We start from the raw sequence: 26,109 nt of genomic DNA, 5'->3' as shown, positions 1-26,109 counted from the left end.
GAAATTTCATCCGTTCAAAACGTGAAAGAAGCTTTCTGAGAAACTTCTTTCTGATCTGTGAGTTCATCTCACAGAGTTACAACCTCTGCCTCAAGAAGCAGTTTGCTAACACTCTTTTCGTGGAATCTGCAAAGTGATATTTGGGAGCCTATAGGGGCCCATGGTGATAAAGGAAATATCCTCACATAATAACTAAAGAGAAGCTTTCTGAGAATCTGCATTGCCATGTGTGAATGCAACTCACAGAGTTACACGTTTCTCTTCAGTGATCAGTTTGTTAGCACAGTTTTCTGGAAATCTGCAATTAGATACTTCATAGCGCAATGAAAATTACAGTAACAAAGGAAATATCCACAGATGAAAACTAGAAAGAAGCTTTCTTAGAAACTTCTTGGTGATGTGTGAATTCATCTCACAGAGTTACACTTATGTTTCGTGGAGCAGTCCATTAACACTGTCTTTGGGAACTGAGAAGGGCTTCTTTGGATCACATTGAGGCCTACGCTGATAAAGGAAATTTCATCCGTTCAAAACGTGAAAGAAGCTTTCTGAGAAACTTCTTTCTGATCTGTGAGTTCATCTCACAGAGTTACAACCTCTGCCTCAAGAAGCAGTTTGCTAACACTCTTTTCGTGGAATCTGCAAAGTGATATTTGGGAGCCTATTGGGGCCCATGGTGATAAAGGAAATATCCTCACATAATAACTAAAGAGAAGCTTTCTGAGGAACTGCATTGCCATGTGTGAATGCAACTCACAGAGTTACACGTTTCTCTTCAGTGATCAGTTTGTTAGCACAGTTTTCTGGAAATCTGCAATTAGATACTTCATAGCGCAATGAACATTACAGTGACAAAGGAAATATCCACAGATGAAAACTAGAAAGAAGCTTTCTTAGAAACTTCTTGGTGATGTGTGAATTCATCTCACAGAGTTACACTTATGTTTCGTGGAGCAGTCCATTAACACTGTCTTTGAGGAAATCTGAGAAGGGCTTCTTTGGATCACATTGAGGCCTACGCTGATAAAGGAAATTTCATCCGTTCAAAACGTGAAAGAAGCTTTCTGAGAAACTTCTTTCTGATCTGTGAGTTCATCTCACAGAGTTACAACCTCTGCCTCAAGAAGCAGTTTGCTAACACTCTTTTCGTGGAATCTGCAAAGTGATATTTGGGAGCCTATTGGGGCCCATGGTGATAAAGGAAATATCCTCACATAATAACTAAAGAGAAGCTTTCTGAGAAACTGCATTGCCATGTGTGAATGCAACTCACAGAGTTACACGTTTCTCTTCAGTGATCAGTTTGTTAGCACAGTTTTCTGGAAATCTGCAATTAGATACTTCATAGCGCAATGAACATTACAGTGACAAAGGAAATATCCACAGATGAAAACTAGAAAGAAGCTTTCTTAGAAACTTCTTGGTGATGTGTGAATTCATCTCACAGAGTTACACTTATGTTTCGTGGAGCAGTCCATTAACACTGTCTTTGAGGAATCTGAGAAGGGCTTCTTTGGATCACATTGAGGCCTACGCTGATAAAGGAAATTTCATCCGTTCAAAACGTGAAAGAAGCTTTCTGAGAAACTTCTTTCTGATCTGTGAGTTCATCTCACAGAGTTACAACCTCTGCCTCAAGAAGCAGTTTGCTAACACTCTTTTCGTGGAATCTGCAAAGTGATATTTGGGAGCCTATTGGGGCCCATGGTGATAAAGGAAATATCCTCACATAATAACTAAAGAGAAGCTTTCTGAGAAACTGCATTGCCATGTGTGAATGCAACTCACAGAGTTACACGTTTCTCTTCAGTGATCAGTTTGTTAGCACAGTTTTCTGGAAATCTGCAATTAGATACTTCATAGCGCAATGAACATTACAGTGACAAAGGAAATATCCACAGATGAAAACTAGAAAGAAGCTTTCTTAGAAACTTCTTGGTGATGTGTGAATTCATCTCACAGAGTTACACTTATGTTTCGTGGAGCAGTCCATTAACACTGTCTTTGAGGAATCTGAGAAGGGCTTCTTTGGATCACATTGAGGCCTACGCTGATAAAGGAAATTTCATCCGTTCAAAACGTGAAAGAAGCTTTCTGAGAAACTTCTTTCTGATCTGTGAGTTCATCTCACAGAGTTACAACCTCTGCCTCAAGAAGCAGTTTGCTAACACTCTTTTCGTGGAATCTGCAAAGTGATATTTGGGAGCCTATTGGGGCCCATGGTGATAAAGGAAATATCCTCACATAATAACTAAAGAGAAGCTTTCTGAGAAACTGCATTGCCATGTGTGAATGCAACTCACAGAGTTACACGTTTCTCTTCAGTGATCAGTTTGTTAGCACAGTTTTCTGGAAATCTGCAATTAGATACTTCATAGCGCAATGAACATTACAGTGACAAAGGAAATATCCACAGATGAAAACTAGAAAGAAGCTTTCTTAGAAACTTCTTGGTGATGTGTGAATTCATCTCACAGAGTTACACTTATGTTTCGTGGAGCAGTCCATTAACACTGTCTTTGAGGAATCTGAGAAGGGCTTCTTTGGATCACATTGAGGCCTACGCTGATAAAGGAAATTTCATCCGTTCAAAACGTGAAAGAAGCTTTCTGAGAAACTTCTTTCTGATCTGTGAGTTCATCTCACAGAGTTACAACCTCTGCCTCAAGAAGCAGTTTGCTAACACTCTTTTCGTGGAATCTGCAAAGTGATATTTGGGAGCCTATTGGGGCCCATGGTGATAAAGGAAATATCCTCACATAATAACTAAAGAGAAGCTTTCTGAGAAACTGCATTGCCATGTGTGAATGCAACTCACAGAGTTACACGTTTCTCTTCAGTGATCAGTTTGTTAGCACAGTTTTCTGGAAATCTGCAATTAGATACTTCATAGCGCAATGAACATTACAGTGACAAAGGAAATATCCACAGATGAAAACTAGAAAGAAGCTTTCTTAGAAACTTCTTGGTGATGTGTGAATTCATCTCACAGAGTTACACTTATGTTTCGTGGAGCAGTCCATTAACACTGTCTTTGAGGAATCTGAGAAGGGCTTCTTTGGATCACATTGAGGCCTACGCTGATAAAGGAAATTTCATCCGTTCAAAACGTGAAAGAAGCTTTCTGAGAAACTTCTTTCTGATCTGTGAGTTCATCTCACAGAGTTACAACCTCTGCCTCAAGAAGCAGTTTGCTAACACTCTTTTCGTGGAATCTGCAAAGTGATATTTGGGAGCCTATTGGGGCCCATGGTGATAAAGGAAATATCCTCACATAATAACTAAAGAGAAGCTTTCTGAGAAACTGCATTGCCATGTGTGAATGCAACTCACAGAGTTACACGTTTCTCTTCAGTGATCAGTTTGTTAGCACAGTTTTCTGGAAATCTGCAATTAGATACTTCATAGCGCAATGAACATTACAGTGACAAAGGAAATATCCACAGATGAAAACTAGAAAGAAGCTTTCTTAGAAACTTCTTGGTGATGTGTGAATTCATCTCACAGAGTTACACTTATGTTTCGTGGAGCAGTCCATTAACACTGTCTTTGAGGAATCTGAGAAGGGCTTCTTTGGATCACATTGAGGCCTACGCTGATAAAGGAAATTTCATCCGTTCAAAACGTGAAAGAAGCTTTCTGAGAAACTTCTTTCTGATCTGTGAGTTCATCTCACAGAGTTACAACCTCTGCCTCAAGAAGCAGTTTGCTAACACTCTTTTCGTGGAATCTGCAAAGTGATATTTGGGAGCCTATTGGGGCCCATGGTGATAAAGGAAATATCCTCACATAATAACTAAAGAGAAGCTTTCTGAGAAACTGCATTGCCATGTGTGAATGCAACTCACAGAGTTACACGTTTCTCTTCAGTGATCAGTTTGTTAGCACAGTTTTCTGGAAATCTGCAATTAGATACTTCATAGCGCAATGAACATTACAGTGACAAAGGAAATATCCACAGATGAAAACTAGAAAGAAGCTTTCTTAGAAACTTCTTGGTGATGTGTGAATTCATCTCACAGAGTTACACTTATGTTTCGTGGAGCAGTCCATTAACACTGTCTTTGAGGAATCTGAGAAGGGCTTCTTTGGATCACATTGAGGCCTACGCTGATAAAGGAAATTTCATCCGTTCAAAACGTGAAAGAAGCTTTCTGAGAAACTTCTTTCTGATCTGTGAGTTCATCTCACAGAGTTACAACCTCTGCCTCAAGAAGCAGTTTGCTAACACTCTTTTCGTGGAATCTGCAAAGTGATATTTGGGAGCCTATTGGGGCCCATGGTGATAAAGGAAATATCCTCACATAATAACTAAAGAGAAGCTTTCTGAGAAACTGCATTGCCATGTGTGAATGCAACTCACAGAGTTACACGTTTCTCTTCAGTGATCAGTTTGTTAGCACAGTTTTCTGGAAATCTGCAATTAGATACTTCATAGCGCAATGAACATTACAGTGACAAAGGAAATATCCACAGATGAAAACTAGAAAGAAGCTTTCTTAGAAACTTCTTGGTGATGTGTGAATTCATCTCACAGAGTTACACTTATGTTTCGTGGAGCAGTCCATTAACACTGTCTTTGAGGAATCTGAGAAGGGCTTCTTTGGATCACATTGAGGCCTACGCTGATAAAGGAAATTTCATCCGTTCAAAACGTGAAAGAAGCTTTCTGAGAAACTTCTTTCTGATCTGTGAGTTCATCTCACAGAGTTACAACCTCTGCCTCAAGAAGCAGTTTGCTAACACTCTTTTCGTGGAATCTGCAAAGTGATATTTGGGAGCCTATTGGGGCCCATGGTGATAAAGGAAATATCCTCACATAATAACTAAAGAGAAGCTTTCTGAGAAACTGCATTGCCATGTGTGAATGCAACTCACAGAGTTACACGTTTCTCTTCAGTGATCAGTTTGTTAGCACAGTTTTCTGGAAATCTGCAATTAGATACTTCATAGCGCAATGAACATTACAGTGACAAAGGAAATATCCACAGATGAAAACTAGAAAGAAGCTTTCTTAGAAACTTCTTGGTGATGTGTGAATTCATCTCACAGAGTTACACTTATGTTTCGTGGAGCAGTCCATTAACACTGTCTTTGAGGAATCTGAGAAGGGCTTCTTTGGATCACATTGAGGCCTACGCTGATAAAGGAAATTTCATCCGTTCAAAACGTGAAAGAAGCTTTCTGAGAAACTTCTTTCTGATCTGTGAGTTCATCTCACAGAGTTACAACCTCTGCCTCAAGAAGCAGTTTGCTAACACTCTTTTCGTGGAATCTGCAAAGTGATATTTGGGAGCCTATTGGGGCCCATGGTGATAAAGGAAATATCCTCACATAATAACTAAAGAGAAGCTTTCTGAGAAACTGCATTGCCATGTGTGAATGCAACTCACAGAGTTACACGTTTCTCTTCAGTGATCAGTTTGTTAGCACAGTTTTCTGGAAATCTGCAATTAGATACTTCATAGCGCAATGAACATTACAGTGACAAAGGAAATATCCACAGATGAAAACTAGAAAGAAGCTTTCTTAGAAACTTCTTGGTGATGTGTGAATTCATCTCACAGAGTTACACTTATGTTTCGTGGAGCAGTCCATTAACACTGTCTTTGAGGAATCTGAGAAGGGCTTCTTTGGATCACATTGAGGCCTACGCTGATAAAGGAAATTTCATCCGTTCAAAACGTGAAAGAAGCTTTCTGAGAAACTTCTTTCTGATCTGTGAGTTCATCTCACAGAGTTACAACCTCTGCCTCAAGAAGCAGTTTGCTAACACTCTTTTCGTGGAATCTGCAAAGTGATATTTGGGAGCCTATTGGGGCCCATGGTGATAAAGGAAATATCCTCACATAATAACTAAAGAGAAGCTTTCTGAGAAACTGCATTGCCATGTGTGAATGCAACTCACAGAGTTACACGTTTCTCTTCAGTGATCAGTTTGTTAGCACAGTTTTCTGGAAATCTGCAATTAGATACTTCATAGCGCAATGAACATTACAGTGACAAAGGAAATATCCACAGATGAAAACTAGAAAGAAGCTTTCTTAGAAACTTCTTGGTGATGTGTGAATTCATCTCACAGAGTTACACTTATGTTTCGTGGAGCAGTCCATTAACACTGTCTTTGAGGAATCTGAGAAGGGCTTCTTTGGATCACATTGAGGCCTACGCTGATAAAGGAAATTTCATCCGTTCAAAACGTGAAAGAAGCTTTCTGAGAAACTTCTTTCTGATCTGTGAGTTCATCTCACAGAGTTACAACCTCTGCCTCAAGAAGCAGTTTGCTAACACTCTTTTCGTGGAATCTGCAAAGTGATATTTGGGAGCCTATTGGGGCCCATGGTGATAAAGGAAATATCCTCACATAATAACTAAAGAGAAGCTTTCTGAGAAACTGCATTGCCATGTGTGAATGCAACTCACAGAGTTACACGTTTCTCTTCAGTGATCAGTTTGTTAGCACAGTTTTCTGGAAATCTGCAATTAGATACTTCATAGCGCAATGAACATTACAGTGACAAAGGAAATATCCACAGATGAAAACTAGAAAGAAGCTTTCTTAGAAACTTCTTGGTGATGTGTGAATTCATCTCACAGAGTTACACTTATGTTTCGTGGAGCAGTCCATTAACACTGTCTTTGAGGAATCTGAGAAGGGCTTCTTTGGATCACATTGAGGCCTACGCTGATAAAGGAAATTTCATCCGTTCAAAACGTGAAAGAAGCTTTCTGAGAAACTTCTTTCTGATCTGTGAGTTCATCTCACAGAGTTACAACCTCTGCCTCAAGAAGCAGTTTGCTAACACTCTTTTCGTGGAATCTGCAAAGTGATATTTGGGAGCCTATTGGGGCCCATGGTGATAAAGGAAATATCCTCACATAATAACTAAAGAGAAGCTTTCTGAGAAACTGCATTGCCATGTGTGAATGCAACTCACAGAGTTACACGTTTCTCTTCAGTGATCAGTTTGTTAGCACAGTTTTCTGGAAATCTGCAATTAGATACTTCATAGCGCAATGAACATTACAGTGACAAAGGAAATATCCACAGATGAAAACTAGAAAGAAGCTTTCTTAGAAACTTCTTGGTGATGTGTGAATTCATCTCACAGAGTTACACTTATGTTTCGTGGAGCAGTCCATTAACACTGTCTTTGAGGAATCTGAGAAGGGCTTCTTTGGATCACATTGAGGCCTACGCTGATAAAGGAAATTTCATCCGTTCAAAACGTGAAAGAAGCTTTCTGAGAAACTTCTTTCTGATCTGTGAGTTCATCTCACAGAGTTACAACCTCTGCCTCAAGAAGCAGTTTGCTAACACTCTTTTCGTGGAATCTGCAAAGTGATATTTGGGAGCCTATTGGGGCCCATGGTGATAAAGGAAATATCCTCACATAATAACTAAAGAGAAGCTTTCTGAGAAACTGCATTGCCATGTGTGAATGCAACTCACAGAGTTACACGTTTCTCTTCAGTGATCAGTTTGTTAGCACAGTTTTCTGGAAATCTGCAATTAGATACTTCATAGCGCAATGAACATTACAGTGACAAAGGAAATATCCACAGATGAAAACTAGAAAGAAGCTTTCTTAGAAACTTCTTGGTGATGTGTGAATTCATCTCACAGAGTTACACTTATGTTTCGTGGAGCAGTCCATTAACACTGTCTTTGAGGAATCTGAGAAGGGCTTCTTTGGATCACATTGAGGCCTACGCTGATAAAGGAAATTTCATCCGTTCAAAACGTGAAAGAAGCTTTCTGAGAAACTTCTTTCTGATCTGTGAGTTCATCTCACAGAGTTACAACCTCTGCCTCAAGAAGCAGTTTGCTAACACTCTTTTCGTGGAATCTGCAAAGTGATATTTGGGAGCCTATTGGGGCCCATGGTGATAAAGGAAATATCCTCACATAATAACTAAAGAGAAGCTTTCTGAGAAACTGCATTGCCATGTGTGAATGCAACTCACAGAGTTACACGTTTCTCTTCAGTGATCAGTTTGTTAGCACAGTTTTCTGGAAATCTGCAATTAGATACTTCATAGCGCAATGAACATTACAGTGACAAAGGAAATATCCACAGATGAAAACTAGAAAGAAGCTTTCTTAGAAACTTCTTGGTGATGTGTGAATTCATCTCACAGAGTTACACTTATGTTTCGTGGAGCAGTCCATTAACACTGTCTTTGAGGAATCTGAGAAGGGCTTCTTTGGATCACATTGAGGCCTACGCTGATAAAGGAAATTTCATCCGTTCAAAACGTGAAAGAAGCTTTCTGAGAAACTTCTTTCTGATCTGTGAGTTCATCTCACAGAGTTACAACCTCTGCCTCAAGAAGCAGTTTGCTAACACTCTTTTCGTGGAATCTGCAAAGTGATATTTGGGAGCCTATTGGGGCCCATGGTGATAAAGGAAATATCCTCACATAATAACTAAAGAGAAGCTTTCTGAGAAACTGCATTGCCATGTGTGAATGCAACTCACAGAGTTACACGTTTCTCTTCAGTGATCAGTTTGTTAGCACAGTTTTCTGGAAATCTGCAATTAGATACTTCATAGCGCAATGAACATTACAGTGACAAAGGAAATATCCACAGATGAAAACTAGAAAGAAGCTTTCTTAGAAACTTCTTGGTGATGTGTGAATTCATCTCACAGAGTTACACTTATGTTTCGTGGAGCAGTCCATTAACACTGTCTTTGAGGAATCTGAGAAGGGCTTCTTTGGATCACATTGAGGCCTACGCTGATAAAGGAAATTTCATCCGTTCAAAACGTGAAAGAAGCTTTCTGAGAAACTTCTTTCTGATCTGTGAGTTCATCTCACAGAGTTACAACCTCTGCCTCAAGAAGCAGTTTGCTAACACTCTTTTCGTGGAATCTGCAAAGTGATATTTGGGAGCCTATTGGGGCCCATGGTGATAAAGGAAATATCCTCACATAATAACTAAAGAGAAGCTTTCTGAGAAACTGCATTGCCATGTGTGAATGCAACTCACAGAGTTACACGTTTCTCTTCAGTGATCAGTTTGTTAGCACAGTTTTCTGGAAATCTGCAATTAGATACTTCATAGCGCAATGAACATTACAGTGACAAAGGAAATATCCACAGATGAAAACTAGAAAGAAGCTTTCTTAGAAACTTCTTGGTGATGTGTGAATTCATCTCACAGAGTTACACTTATGTTTCGTGGAGCAGTCCATTAACACTGTCTTTGAGGAAATCTGAGAAGGGCTTCTTTGGATCACATTGAGGCCTACGCTGATAAAGGAAATTTCATCCGTTCAAAACGTGAAAGAAGCTTTCTGAGAAACTTCTTTCTGATCTGTGAGTTCATCTCACAGAGTTACAACCTCTGCCTCAAGAAGCAGTTTGCTAACACTCTTTTCGTGGAATCTGCAAAGTGATATTTGGGAGCCTATTGGGGCCCATGGTGATAAAGGAAATATCCTCACATAATAACTAAAGAGAAGCTTTCTGAGAAACTGCATTGCCATGTGTGAATGCAACTCACAGAGTTACACGTTTCTCTTCAGTGATCAGTTTGTTAGCACAGTTTTCTGGAAATCTGCAATTAGATACTTCATAGCGCAATGAACATTACAGTGACAAAGGAAATATCCACAGATGAAAACTAGAAAGAAGCTTTCTTAGAAACTTCTTGGTGATGTGTGAATTCATCTCACAGAGTTACACTTATGTTTCGTGGAGCAGTCCATTAACACTGTCTTTGAGGAATCTGAGAAGGGCTTCTTTGGATCACATTGAGGCCTACGCTGATAAAGGAAATTTCATCCGTTCAAAACGTGAAAGAAGCTTTCTGAGAAACTTCTTTCTGATCTGTGAGTTCATCTCACAGAGTTACAACCTCTGCCTCAAGAAGCAGTTTGCTAACACTCTTTTCGTGGAATCTGCAAAGTGATATTTGGGAGCCTATTGGGGCCCATGGTGATAAAGGAAATATCCTCACATAATAACTAAAGAGAAGCTTTCTGAGAAACTGCATTGCCATGTGTGAATGCAACTCACAGAGTTACACGTTTCTCTTCAGTGATCAGTTTGTTAGCACAGTTTTCTGGAAATCTGCAATTAGATACTTCATAGCGCAATGAACATTACAGTGACAAAGGAAATATCCACAGATGAAAACTAGAAAGAAGCTTTCTTAGAAACTTCTTGGTGATGTGTGAATTCATCTCACAGAGTTACACTTATGTTTCGTGGAGCAGTCCATTAACACTGTCTTTGAGGAATCTGAGAAGGGCTTCTTTGGATCACATTGAGGCCTACGCTGATAAAGGAAATTTCATCCGTTCAAAACGTGAAAGAAGCTTTCTGAGAAACTTCTTTCTGATCTGTGAGTTCATCTCACAGAGTTACAACCTCTGCCTCAAGAAGCAGTTTGCTAACACTCTTTTCGTGGAATCTGCAAAGTGATATTTGGGAGCCTATTGGGGCCCATGGTGATAAAGGAAATATCCTCACATAATAACTAAAGAGAAGCTTTCTGAGAAACTGCATTGCCATGTGTGAATGCAACTCACAGAGTTACACGTTTCTCTTCAGTGATCAGTTTGTTAGCACAGTTTTCTGGAAATCTGCAATTAGATACTTCATAGCGCAATGAACATTACAGTGACAAAGGAAATATCCACAGATGAAAACTAGAAAGAAGCTTTCTTAGAAACTTCTTGGTGATGTGTGAATTCATCTCACAGAGTTACACTTATGTTTCGTGGAGCAGTCCATTAACACTGTCTTTGAGGAATCTGAGAAGGGCTTCTTTGGATCACATTGAGGCCTACGCTGATAAAGGAAATTTCATCCGTTCAAAACGTGAAAGAAGCTTTCTGAGAAACTTCTTTCTGATCTGTGAGTTCATCTCACAGAGTTACAACCTCTGCCTCAAGAAGCAGTTTGCTAACACTCTTTTCGTGGAATCTGCAAAGTGATATTTGGGAGCCTATTGGGGCCCATGGTGATAAAGGAAATATCCTCACATAATAACTAAAGAGAAGCTTTCTGAGAAACTGCATTGCCATGTGTGAATGCAACTCACAGAGTTACACGTTTCTCTTCAGTGATCAGTTTGTTAGCACAGTTTTCTGGAAATCTGCAATTAGATACTTCATAGCGCAATGAACATTACAGTGACAAAGGAAATATCCACAGATGAAAACTAGAAAGAAGCTTTCTTAGAAACTTCTTGGTGATGTGTGAATTCATCTCACAGAGTTACACTTATGTTTCGTGGAGCAGTCCATTAACACTGTCTTTGAGGAATCTGAGAAGGGCTTCTTTGGATCACATTGAGGCCTACGCTGATAAAGGAAATTTCATCCGTTCAAAACGTGAAAGAAGCTTTCTGAGAAACTTCTTTCTGATCTGTGAGTTCATCTCACAGAGTTACAACCTCTGCCTCAAGAAGCAGTTTGCTAACACTCTTTTCGTGGAATCTGCAAAGTGATATTTGGGAGCCTATTGGGGCCCATGGTGATAAAGGAAATATCCTCACATAATAACTAAAGAGAAGCTTTCTGAGAAACTGCATTGCCATGTGTGAATGCAACTCACAGAGTTACACGTTTCTCTTCAGTGATCAGTTTGTTAGCACAGTTTTCTGGAAATCTGCAATTAGATACTTCATAGCGCAATGAACATTACAGTGACAAAGGAAATATCCACAGATGAAAACTAGAAAGAAGCTTTCTTAGAAACTTCTTGGTGATGTGTGAATTCATCTCACAGAGTTACACTTATGTTTCGTGGAGCAGTCCATTAACACTGTCTTTGAGGAATCTGAGAAGGGCTTCTTTGGATCACATTGAGGCCTACGCTGATAAAGGAAATTTCATCCGTTCAAAACGTGAAAGAAGCTTTCTGAGAAACTTCTTTCTGATCTGTGAGTTCATCTCACAGAGTTACAACCTCTGCCTCAAGAAGCAGTTTGCTAACACTCTTTTCGTGGAATCTGCAAAGTGATATTTGGGAGCCTATTGGGGCCCATGGTGATAAAGGAAATATCCTCACATAATAACTAAAGAGAAGCTTTCTGAGAAACTGCATTGCCATGTGTGAATGCAACTCACAGAGTTACACGTTTCTCTTCAGTGATCAGTTTGTTAGCACAGTTTTCTGGAAATCTGCAATTAGATACTTCATAGCGCAATGAACATTACAGTGACAAAGGAAATATCCACAGATGAAAACTAGAAAGAAGCTTTCTTAGAAACTTCTTGGTGATGTGTGAATTCATCTCACAGAGTTACACTTATGTTTCGTGGAGCAGTCCATTAACACTGTCTTTGAGGAATCTGAGAAGGGCTTCTTTGGATCACATTGAGGCCTACGCTGATAAAGGAAATTTCATCCGTTCAAAACGTGAAAGAAGCTTTCTGAGAAACTTCTTTCTGATCTGTGAGTTCATCTCACAGAGTTACAACCTCTGCCTCAAGAAGCAGTTTGCTAACACTCTTTTCGTGGAATCTGCAATAGTGATATTTGGGAGCCTATTGGGGCCCATGGTGATAAAGGAAATATCCTCACATAATAACTAAAGAGAAGCTTTCTGAGAAACTGCATTGCCATGTGTGAATGCAACTCACAGAGTTACACGTTTCTCTTCAGTGATCAGTTTGTTAGCACAGTTTTCTGGAAATCTGCAATTAGATACTTCATAGCGCAATGAACATTACAGTGACAAAGGAAATATCCACAGATGAAAACTAGAAAGAAGCTTTCTTAGAAACTTCTTGGTGATGTGTGAATTCATCTCACAGAGTTACACTTATGTTTCGTGGAGCAGTCCATTAACACTGTCTTGGGGAAACTGAGAAGGGCTTCTTTGGATCACATTGAGGCCTACGCTGATAAAGGAAATTTCATCCGTTCAAAACGTGAAAGAAGCTTTCTGAGAAACTTCTTTCTGATCTGTGAGTTCATCTCACAGAGTTACAACCTCTGCCTCAAGAAGCAGTTTGCTAACACTCTTTTCGTGGAATCTGCAAAGTGATATTTGGGAGCCTATTGGGGCCCATGGTGATAAAGGAAATATCCTCACATAATAACTAAAGAGAAGCTTTCTGAGAAACTGCATTGCCATGTGTGAATGCAACTCACAGAGTTACACGTTTCTCTTCAGTGATCAGTTTGTTAGCACAGTTTTCTGGAAATCTGCAATTAGATACTTCATAGCGCAATGAACATTACAGTGACAAAGGAAATATCCACAGATGAAAACTAGAAAGAAGCTTTCTTAGAAACTTCTTGGTGATGTGTGAATTCATCTCACAGAGTTACACTTATGTTTCGTGGAGCAGTCCATTAACACTGTCTTTGAGGAATCTGAGAAGGGCTTCTTTGGATCACATTGAGGCCTACGCTGATAAAGGAAATTTCATCCGTTCAAAACGTGAAAGAAGCTTTCTGAGAAACTTCTTTCTGATCTGTGAGTTCATCTCACAGAGTTACAACCTCTGCCTCAAGAAGCAGTTTGCTAACACTCTTTTCGTGGAATCTGCAAAGTGATATTTGGGAGCCTATTGGGGCCCATGGTGATAAAGGAAATATCCTCACATAATAACTAAAGAGAAGCTTTGTGAGAAACTGCATTGCCATGTGTGAATGCAACTCACAGAGTTACACGTTTCTCTTCAGTGATCAGTTTGTTAGCACAGTTTTCTGGAAATCTGCAATTAGATACTTCATAGCGCAATGAACATTACAGTGACAAAGGAAATATCCACAGATGAAAACTAGAAAGAAGCTTTCTTAGAAACTTCTTGGTGATGTGTGAATTCATCTCACAGAGTTACACTTATGTTTCGTGGAGCAGTCCATTAACACTGTCTTTGGGAATCTGAGAAGGGCTTCTTTGGATCACATTGAGGCCTACGCTGATAAAGGAAATTTCATCCGTTCAAAACGTGAAAGAAGCTTTCTGAGAAACTTCTTTCTGATCTGTGAGTTCATCTCACAGAGTTACAACCTCTGCCTCAAGAAGCAGTTTGCTAACACTCTTTTCGTGAATCTGCAAAGTGATATTTGGGAGCCTATTGGGGCCCATGGTGATAAAGGAAATATCCTCACATAATAACTAAAGAGAAGCTTTCTGAGAAACTGCATTGCCATGTGTGAATGCAACTCACAGAGTTACACGTTTCTCTTCAGTGATCAGTTTGTTAGCACAGTTTTCTGGAAATCTGCAATTAGATACTTCATAGCGCAATGAACATTACAGTGACAAAGGAAATATCCACAGATGAAAACTAGAAAGAAGCTTTCTTAGAAACTTCTTGGTGATGTGTGAATTCATCTCACAGAGTTACACTTATGTTTCGTGGAGCAGTCCATTAACACTGTCTTTGAGGAATCTGAGAAGGGCTTCTTTGGATCACATTGAGGCCTACGCTGATAAAGGAAATTTCATCCTTTCAAAACGTGAAAGAAGCTTTCTGAGAAACTTCTTTCTGATCTGTGAGTTCATCTCACAGAGTTACAACCTCTGCCTCAAGAAGCAGTTTGCTAACACTCTTTTCGTGGAATCTGCAAAGTGATATTTGGGAGCCTATTGGGGCCCATGGTGATAAAGGCAATATCCTCACATAATAACTATAGAGAAGCTTTCTGAGAAACTGCATTGCCAAGTGTGAATGCAACTCACAGAGTTACACGTTTCTCTTCAGTGATCAGTTTGTTAGCACAGTTTTCTGGAAATCTGCAATTAGATACTTCATAGCGCAATGAACATTACAGTGACAAAGGAAATATCCACAGATGAAAACTAGAAAGAAGCTTTCTTAGAAACTTCTTGGTGATGTGTGAATTCATCTCACAGAGTTACACTTATGTTTCGTGGAGCAGTCCATTAACACTGTCTTTGAGGAATCTGAGAAGGGCTTCTTTGGATCACATTGAGGCCTACGCTGATAAAGGAAATTTCATCCGTTCTAAACGTGAAAGAAGCTTTCTGAGAAACTTCTTTCTGATCTGTGAGTTCATCTCACAGAGTTACAACCTCTGCCTCAAGAAGCAGTTTGCTAACACTCTTTTCGTGGAATCTGCATAGTGATATTTGGGAGCCTATTGGGGCCCATGGTGATAAAGGAAATATCCTCACATAATAACTAAAGAGAAGCTTTCTGAGAAACTGCATTGCCATGAGTGAATGCAACTCACAGAGTTACACGTTTCTCTTCAGTGATCAGTTTGTTAGCACAGTTTTCTGGAGATCTGCAATTAGATACTTCATAGCGCAATGAACATTACAGTGACAAAGAAAATATCCACAGATGAAAACTGGAAAGAAGCTTTCTTTGAAACTTCTTGGTAATGTGTGAATTCATCTCACAGAGTTACACTTATGTTTCCTGGAGCAGTCCATTAACAATGTCTTTGGGGAAACTGAGAAGGGCTTCTTTGAATCACATTGAGGCCTACTGCTGATAAAGGAAATTTCATCCGTTCAAACGTGAGAGAAGCTTTCTGAGAAACTTCTTTCTGATCTGTGAGTTCATCTCACAGAGTTACAACCTCTGCCTCAAGAAGCAGTTTGCTAACACTCTTTTCGTGAATCTGCAAAGTGATATTTGGGAGCCTATTGGGGCCCATGGTGATAAAGGAAATATCCTCACATAATAACTAAAGAGAAGCTTTCTGAGAAACTGCATTGCCATGTGTGAATGCAACTCAGAGAGTTACACGTTTCTCTTCAGTGATCAGTTGGTTAGCACAGTTTTCTGGAAATCTGCAATTAGATACTTCATAGCGCAATGAACATTACAGTGACAAAGGAAATATCCACAGATGAAAACTAGAAAGAAGCTTTCTTAGAAACTTCTTGGTGATGTGTGAATTCATCTCACAGAGTTACACTTATGTTTCGTGGAGCAGTCCATTAACACTGTCTTTGGGGAAACTGAGAAGGGCTTCTTTGGATCACATTGAGGCCTACGCTGATAAAGGAAATTTCATCCGTTCAAAACGTGAAAGAAGCTTTCTGAGAAACTTCTTTCTGATCTGTGAGTTCATCTCACAGAGTTACAACCTCTGCCTCAAGAAGCAGTTTGCTAACACTCTTTTCGTGGAATCTGCAAAGTGATATTTGGAGCCTATTGGGGCCCATGGTGATAAAGGAAATATCCTCACATAATAACTAAAGAGAAGCTTTCTGAGAAACTGCATTGCCATGTGTGAATGCAACTCACAGAGTTACACGTTTCTCTTCAGTGATCAGTTTGTTAGCACAGTTTTCTGGAAATCTGCAATTAGATACTTCATAGCGCAATGAACATTACAGTGACAAAGGAAATATCCACAGATGAAAACTAGAAAGAAGCTTTCTTAGAAACTTCTTGGTGATGTGTGAATTCATCTCACAGAGTTACACTTATATTTCGTGTAGCGAGTCCATTAACACTGTCTTGGGGAACTGAGGAGGGCTTCTTTGAATCACATTGAGGCCTACGCTGATAAAGGAAATTTCATCCGTTCAAAACGTGAAAGAAGCTTTCTGAGAAACTTCTTTCTGATCTGTGAGTTCATCTCACAGACTTACAACTCTGCCTCAAGAAGCAGTTTGCTAACACTCATTTCGTGGAATCTGCAAAGTGATATTTGGGAGCCTATTGGGGCCCATGGTGATAAAGGAAATATCCTCACATAATAACTAAAGAGAAGCTTTCTGAGAAACTGCATTGCCATGTGTGAATGCAACTCACAGAGTTACACGTTTCTCTTCAGTGATCAGTTTGTTAGCACAGTTTTCTGGAAATCTGCAATTAGATACTTCATAGCGCAATGAACATTACAGTGACAAAGGAAATATCCACAGATGAAAACTAGAAAGAAGCTTTCTTAGAAACTTCTTGGTGATGTGTGAATTCATCTCACAGAGTTACACTTATGTTTCGTGGAGCAGTCCATTAACACTGTCTTTGAGGAATCTGAGAAGGGCTTCTTTGGATCACATTGTGGCCTACCCTGATAAAGGAAATTTCATCCGTTCAAAACGTGAAAGAAGCTTTCTGAGAAACTTCTTTCTGATCTGTGAGTTCATCTCACAGAGTTACAACCTCTGCCTCAAGAAGCAGTTTGCTAACACTCTTTTCGTGGAATCTGCAATATGATATTTGGGAGCCTATTGGGGCCCATGGTGATAAAGGATATATCCTCACATAATAACTAAAGAGAAGCTTTCTGAAAAACTGCATTGCCATGTGTGAATGCAACTCACAGAGTTACACGTTTCTCTTCAGTGATCAGTTTGTTAGCACAGTTTTCTGGAAATTTGCAATTAGATACTTCATAGCGCAATGAACTTTACAGTGACAAAGGAAATATCCACAGATGAAAACTAGAAAGAAGCTTTGCTTAGAAACTTCTTGGTGATGTGTGAATTCAGTCTCACAGAGTTACACTTATGTTTCGTGGAGCAGTCCATTAACACTGTCTTTGGGAACTGAGAAGGGCTTCTTTGAATCACATTGAGGCCTATGCTGATAAAGGAAATTTCATCCGTTCAAAACGTGAGAAGAAGCTTTCTGAGAAACTTCTTTCTGATCTGTGAGTTCATCTCACAGAGTTACAACCTCTGCCTCAAGAAGCAGTTTGCTAACACTCTTTTCGTGAAATCTGCAAAGTGATATTTGGTAGCCTATTGGGGCCCATGGTGATAAAGGAAATATCCTCACATAATAACTAAAGAGAAGCTTTCTGAGAAACTGCATTGCCATGTGTGAATGCAACTCAGAGAGTTACACGTTTCTCTTCAGTGATCAGTTTGTTAGCACAGTTTTCTGGAAATCTGCAATTAGATACTTCATAGCGCAATGAACATTACACTGACAAAGAAAATATCCACAGATGAAAACTGAAAGATCTTCTTAGAAACTTACTTGGTGATGTGTGAATTCATCTCACAGAGTTACACTTATGTTTCGTGGAGCAGTCCATTAACACTGTCTTTGGGGAAACTGAGAAGGGCTTCTTTGGATCACATTGAGGCCTACGCTGATAAAGGAAATTTCATCCGTTCAAAACGTGAAAGAAGCTTTCTGAGAAACTTCTTTCTGATCTGTGAGTTCATCTCACAGAGTTACAACCTCTGCCTCAAGAAGCAGTTTGCTAACACTCTTCTCGTGGAATCTGCAAAGTGATATTTGGAGCCTATTGGGGCCCATGTTGATAAAGGAAATATCCTCACATAATAACTAAAGAGAAGCTTTCTGAGAAATTGCATTGCCATGTTTGAATGCAACTCACAGAGTTACACGTTTCTCTTCAGTGATCAGTTTGTTAGCACAGTTTTCTGGAAATCTGCAATTAGATACTTCATAGCGCAATGAGCATTAGAGTGACAAAGGAAATATCCACAGATGAAAACTAGAAAGAAGCATTCTTAGAAACTTCTTGGTGATGTGTGAATTCATCTCACAGAGTTACACTTATGTTTCGTGGAGCAGTCCATTAACACTGTGTTTCCGGAAACTTAGAAGGGCTTCTTTGGATCACATTGAGGCCTACGCTGATAAAGGAGATTTCATCCGTTCAAAACGTGAAAGAAGCTTTCTGAGAAACTTCTTTCTGATCTGTGAGTTCATCTCACAGACTTACAACTTCTGCCTCAGGAAGCAGTTTGCTAACACTCATTTCGTGGAATCTGCAAAGTGATATTTGGGAGCCTATTGGGGCCCATGTTGATAAAGGAAATATCCTCACATAATAACTAAAGAGAAGCTTTCTGAGAAACTGCATTGCCATGTGTGAATGCAACTCACAGAGTTACACGTTTCTCTTCAGTGATCAGTTTGTTAGCACTATTATCTGGAAATCTGCAATTAGATACTTCATAGCGCAATGAACATTACAGTGACAAAGGAAATATCCACAGATGAAAACTAGAAAGAAGCTTTCTTAGGAACTTCTTGGTGATGTCCGAATTCATCTCACAGAGTTACACTTATGTTTCGTGGAGCAGTCCATTAACACTGTCTTTGAGGAATCTGAGAAGGGCTTCTTTGGTTCACATTGAGGCCAACGCTGATAAAGGAAATTTCATCCATTCAAAATGTGAAAGAAGCTTTCTGAGAAACTTCTTTCTGATCTGTGAGTTCATCTCACAGAGTTACAACCTCTGCCTCAAGAAGAAGTTTGCTAACACTCTTTTCGTGGAATCTGCAACATGATATTTGGGTGCCTATTGGGGCCCATGGTGATAAAGGATATATCCTCACATAATAACTAAAGAGAAGCTTTCTGAAAAACTGCATTGCCATGTGTGAATGCAACTCACAGAGTTACACGTTTCTCTTCAGTGATCAGTTTGTTAGCAAAGTTTTCTGGAAATTTGCAATTAGATACTTCATAGCGCAATGAACATTACAGTGACAAAGGAAATATCCACAGATGAAAACTAGAAAGAAGCTTTCTTACAAATTTCTTGGTGATGTGTGAATTCACTTCACAGAGTTACACTTATGTTTCGTGGAGCAGTCCATTATCACTGTCTTCGGGGAAACTGAGAAGGGTTTCTTTGTATCACATTGAGGCCTACGCTGATAAGGGAAATTTCATCCGTTCAAAACGTGAAAGAAGCTTTCTGAGAAACTTCTTTCTGATCTGTGAGTTCATCTCACAGAGTTACAACCTCTGCCTCAAGAAGCAGGTTGCTAACACTCTTTTCGTGAAATCTGCAAAGTGATATTTGGGAGCCTATTGGGGCCCATGGTGATAAAGGAAATAATCTCACATAATAACTAAAGAGAAGCTTTCTGAGAAATTGCATTGCCATGTGTGAATGCAACTCACAGAGTTCCACGTTTCTCTTCAGTGATCAGTTTGTTAGCACAGTTTTCTGGAAATCTGCAATTAGATACTTCATAGCGCAATGAACATTACAGTGACAAAGGAAATATCCACAGATGAAAACTAGAAAGAAGCTTTCTTAGAAACTTCTTGGTGATGTGTGAATTCATCTCACAGAGTTACACTTATATTTCGTGGAGCAGTCCATTAACACTGTCTTCGGGAAACTGTGGAGGGCTTCTTTGGATCACATTGAGGCCTACGCTGATAAAGGAAATTTCATCCGTTCAAAACGTGAAAGAAGCTTTCTGAGAAACTTCTTTCTGATCTGTGAGTTCATCTCACAGACTTACAACTTCTGCCTCAAGAAGCAGTTTGCTAACACTCTTTTCGTGGAATCTGCAATATGATATTTGGGAGCCTATTGAGGCCCATGGTGATAAAGGATATATCCTCACATAATAACTAAAGAGAAGCTTTCTGAGAAACTGCATTGCCATGTGTGAATGCAACTCAGAGAGTTACACGTTTCTCTTCAGTGATCAGTTTGTTAGCACAGTTTTCTGGAAATCTGCAATTAGATACTTCATAGCGCAATGAACATTACAGTGACAAAGGAAATATCCACAGATGAAAACTAGAAAGAAGCTTTCTTAGAAACTTCTTGGTGATGTGTGAATTCATCTCACAGAGTTACACTTTTATTTCGTGGAGCAGTCCATTAACACTGTCTTCGGGGAAACTGAGGAGGGCTTCTTTGGATCACATTGAGGCCTACGCTGATAAAGGAAATTTCATCCGTTCAAAACGTGAAAGAAGCTTTCTGAGAAACTTCTTTCTGATCTGTGAGTTCATCTCACAGACTTACAACTTCTGCCTCAAGAAGCAGTTTGCTAACACTCATTTCGTGGAATCTGCAAAGTGATATTTGGGAGCCTATTGGGGCCCATGGTGATAAAGGAAATATCCTCACATAATAACTAAAGAGAAGCTTTCTGAGAAACTGCATTGCCATGTGTGAATGCAACTCACAGAGTTACACGTTTCTCTTCAGTGATCAGTTTGTTAGCACTGTTTTCTTGAAATCTGCAATTAGATACTTCATAGCGCAATGAACATTACAGTGACAAAGGAAATATCCACAGATGAAAACTAGAAAGAAGCTTTCTTAGAAACTTCTTGGTGATGTGTGAATTCATCTCACAGAGTTACACTTATGTTTCGTGTAGCAGTCCATTAACACTGTCTTTGAGGAATCTGAGTAGGGCTTCATTGGATCACATTGAGGCCTACGCTGAAAAAGGAAATTTCATCCGTTCAAAACGTGAAAGAAGCTTTCTGAGAAACTTCTTTCTGATCTGTGAGTTCATCTCACAGAGTTACAACCTCTGCCTCAAGAAGCAGTTTGCTAACACTCTTTTCGTGGAATCTGCAATATGATATTTGGGAGCCTATTGGGGCCCATGGTGATAAAGGAAATATCCTCACATAATAACTAAAGAGAAGCTTTCTGAAAACTGCATTGCCATGTGTGAATGCAACTCACAGAGTTACACGTTTCTCTTCAGTGATCAGTTTGTTAGCACAGTTTTCTGGAAATTTGCAATTAGATACTTCATAGCGCAATGAACATTACAGTGACAAGGGAAATATCCACAGATGAAAACTAGAAAGAAGCTTTGTTAGAAACTTCTTGGAGATGTGTGAATTCGTCTCACAGAGTTACACTTATGTTTCGTGGAGCAGTCCATTAACACTGTCTTTGGGGAAACTGAGAAGGGCTTCTTTGAATCACATTGAGGCCTATGCTGATAAAGGAAATTTCATCCGTTCAAAACGTGAGAGAAGCTTTCTGAGAAACTTCTTTCTGATCTGTGAGTTCATCTCACAGAGTTACAACCTCTGCCTCAAGAAGCAGTTTGCTAACACTCTTTTCGTGAAATCTGCAAAGTGATATTTGGGAGCATATTGGGGCCCATGGTGATAAAGGAAATATCCTCACATAATAACTAAAGAGAAGCTTTCTGAGAAACTGCATTGCCATGTGTGAATGCAACTCAGAGAGTTACACGTTTCTCTTCAGTGATCAGTTTGTTAGCACAGTTTTCTGGAAATCTGCAATTAGATACTTCATAGCGCAATGAACATTACAGTGACAAAGGAAATATCCACAGATGAAAACTAGAAAGAAGCTTTCTTAGAAACTTCTTGGTGATGTGTGAATTCATCTCACAGAGTTACACTTATATTTCGTGGAGCAGTCCATTAACACTGTCTTCGGGGAAACTGAGGAGGGCTTCTTTGGATCACATTGAGGCCTACGATGATAAAGGAAATTTCATCCGTTCAAAACGTGAAAGAAGCTTTCTGAGAAACTTCTTTCTGATCTGTGAGTTCATCTCACAGACTTACAACTTCTGCCTCAAGAAGCAGTTTGCTAACACTCATTTCGTGGAATCTGTAAAGTGATATTTGGGAGCCTATTGGGGCCCATGGTGATAAAGGAAATATCCTCACATAATAACTAAAGAGAAGCTTTCTGAGAAACTGCATTGCCATGTGTGAATGCAACTCACAGAGTTACACGTTTCTCTTCAGTGATCAGTTTGTTAGCACAGTTTTCTGGAAATCTGCAATTGGATACTTCATAGCGCAATGAACATTACAGTGACAAAGAAAATATCCACAGATGAAAACTGGAAAGAAGCTTTCTTTGAAACTTCTTGGTGATATGTGAATTCGTCTCACAGAGTTACACTTATGTTTCGTGGAGCAGTCCATTAACACTGTCTTTGGGGAAACTGAGAAGGGCTTCTTTGAATCACATTGAGGCCTATGCTGATAAAGGAAATTTCATCCGTTCAAAACGTGAGAGAAGCTTTCTGAGAAACTTCTTTCTGATCTGTGAGTTCATCTCACAGAGTTACAACCTCTGCCTAAAGAAGCAGTTTGCTAACACTCTTTTCGTGAAATCTGCAAAGTGATATTTGGGAGCCTATTGGGGCCCATGGTGATAAAGGAAATATCCTCCACAATAACTAAAGAGAAGCTTTCTGAGAAACTGCATTGCCATGTGTGAATGCAACTCAGAGAGTTACACGTTTCTCTTCAGTGATCAGTTTGTTAGCACAGTTTTCTGGAAATCTGCAATTAGATACTTCATAGCGCAATGAACATTAGAGTGACAAAGGAAATATCCACAGATGAAAACTAGAAAGAAGCTTTCTTAGAAACTTCTTGGTGATGTGTGAATTCATCTCACAGAGTTACACTTATGTTTCGTGGAGCAGTCAATTAACACTGTCTTTGGGGAAACTGAGAATTGCTTCTTTGGATCACATTGAGGCCTACGCTGATAAAGGAAATTTCATCCGTTCAAAACGTGAAAGAAGCTTTCTGAGAAACTTCTTTCTGATCTGTGAGTTCATCTCACAGAGTTACAACCTCTGCCTCAAGAAGCAGTTTGCTAACCCTCTTTTCGTGGAATCTGCAAAGTGATATTTGGAGCCTATTTGGGCCCATGTTGATAAAGGAAATATCCTCACATAATAACTAAGAGAAGCTTTCTGAGAAACTGCATTGCCATGTGTGAATGCAACTCACAGAGTTACACGTTTCTCTTCAGTGATCAGTTTGTTAGCACAGTTTTCTGGAAATCTGCAATTAGATACTTCATAGCGCAATGAACATTACAGTGACAAAGGAAATATCCACAGATGAAAACTAGAAAGAAGCTTGCTTAGAAACTTCTTGGATGATGTGTGAATTCAGTCTCACAGAGTTACACTTATGTTTCGTGGAGCAGTCCATTAACACTGTGTTTGGGGAAACTTAGAAGGGCTTCTTTGGATCACATTGAGGCCTACGCTGATAAAGGAAATTTCATCCGTTCAAAATGTGAAAGAAGCTTTCTGAGAAACTTCTTTCTGATCTGTGAGTTCATCTCACAGAGTTACAACCTCTGCCTCAAGAAGCAGGTTGCTAACACTCTTTTCGTGAAATCTGCAAAGTGATATTTGGGAGCCTATTGGGGCCCATGGTGATAAAGGAAATATCCTCACATAATAACTAAAGAGAAGCTTTCTGAGAAATTGCATTGCCATGTGTGAATGCAACTCACAGAGTTACACGTTTCTCTTCAGTGATCAGTTTGTTAGCACAGTTTTCTGGAAATCTGCAATTAGATACTTCATAGCGCAATGAACATTACAGTGACAAAGGAAATATCCACAGATGAAAACTAGAAAGAAGCTTTCTTAGAAACTTCTTGGTGATGTGTGAATTCATCTCACAGAGTTACACTTTTATTTCGTGGAGCAGTCCATTAACACTGTCTTCGGGGAAACTGCGGAGGGCTTCTTGGATCACATTGAGGCCTACGCTGATAAAGGAAATTTCATCCGTTCAAAACGTGAAGAAGCTTTCTGAGAAACTTCTTTCTGATCTGTGAGTTCATCTCACAGACTTACAACTTCTGCCTCAAGAAGCAGTTTGCTAACACTCATTTCGTGGAATCTGCAAAGTGATATTTGGGAGCCTATTGGGGCCCATGGTGATAAAGGAAATATCCTCACATAATAACTAAAGAGAAGCTTTCTGAGAAACTGCATTGCCATGAGTGAATTCAACTCACAGAGTTACACGTTTCTCTTCAGTGATCAGTTTGTTAGCACAGTTTTCTGGAAATCTGCAATTAGATACTTCATAGCGCAATGAACATTACAGTGACAAAGGAAATATCCACAGATGAAAACTAGAAAGAAGCTTTCTTAGGAACTTCTTGGTGATGTCCGAATTCGTCTCACAGAGTTACACTTATATTTCGTGGAGCAGTCCATTAACACTGTCTTTGAGGAATCTGAGAAGGGCTTCTTTGGATCACATTGAGGCCTACGCTGATAAAGGAAATTTCATCCGTTCAAAACGTGAAAGAAGCTTTCTGAGAAACTTCTTTCTGATCTGTGAGTTCATCTCACAGAGTTACAACCTCTGCCTCAAGAAGCAGTTTGCTAACACTCTTTTCGTGGAATCTGCAAAGTGATATTTGGGAGCCTATTGGGGCCCATGATGATAAAGGAAATATCCTCACATAATAACTAAAGAGAAGCTTTCTGAGAAACTTGCATTGCCATGTGTGAATGCAACTCACAGAGTTACACGTTTCTCTTCAGTGATCAGTCTGTTAGCAACAGTTTTCTGGAAATCTGCAATTAGAATACTTCATAGCGCAATGAACATTACAGTGACAAAGGAAATATCCACAGATGAAAACTAGAAGAAGCTTTCTTAGAAACTTCTTGGTGATGTGTGAATTCATCTCACAGAGTTACACTTATGTTTCGTGGAGCAGTCCATTAACACTGTCTTGGGGAAAACTGAGAAGGGATTCTCTGGATCACTTGGGCTACGCTGATAAAGGAAAATTTCATCCGTTCAAAACCTGAAGAAGCATTCTGAGAAACTTCTTTGTGATCTGTGAGTTCATCGCACAGAGTTACAACCTCTGCCTCAAGAAGCAGTTTGCTAAAACTCTTTTTGTGGAATCTGCCATGTGATATTTGGGAGCCTATTGGGGCCCATGGTGATAAAGGAAATATCCTCACATAATAACTAAAGAGAAGCTTTCTGAGAAACTGCATTGCCATGTGTGAATGCAAACTCAGAGGGTTTCACGTTTCTCTTCAGTGATCAGTTTGTTTAGCACACTTTTCTGGAAATCTGCAATTAGATACTTCATAGCGCAATGAACATTACAGTGACAAAGGAAATATCCACAGATGAAACTAGAAAGAAGCTTTCTTAGAAACTTCTTGGTGATGTGTGAATTAATCTCACAGAGTTACACTTATGTTTCGTGGAGCAGTCCATTAACACTGTGTTTGGAAACTGAGAAGGGCTTCTTGGATCACATTGAGGCCTACGCTGATAAAGGAATTTTCATCCGTTCAAAACGTGAAAGAAGCTTACTGAGAAAATTCTTTCTAATCTGTGAGTTCATCTCGCCAGAGTTACAACCTCTGCCTCAAGACGCAGTTTGCTAACACCCTTTTCGTGGAATCTGCAAAGTGATATTTGGGAGCCTATTGGGGCCCATGGTGATAAAGGAATATCCTCACATAATAAATAAGGAGAAGCTTTCTGAGAAACTGCTCTTTGCCATGTGTGAATGCAACTCACAGAGTTACACGTTTCTCTTCAGTGATCAGTTTGTTAGCACAGTTTTCTGGAAATCTGCAATTAGATACTTCATAGCGCAATGAACATTACAGTGACAAAGAAATATCCACAGATGAAAACTGGAAAGAA

The sequence above is a fragment of the Rhinopithecus roxellana genome, chromosome 10, assembly GCF_007565055.1.
Source record: "Rhinopithecus roxellana isolate Shanxi Qingling chromosome 10, ASM756505v1, whole genome shotgun sequence".
Taxonomy (NCBI): domain Eukaryota; kingdom Metazoa; phylum Chordata; class Mammalia; order Primates; family Cercopithecidae; genus Rhinopithecus; species Rhinopithecus roxellana.
Note: the sequence above shows the minus strand (reverse complement) of the source record.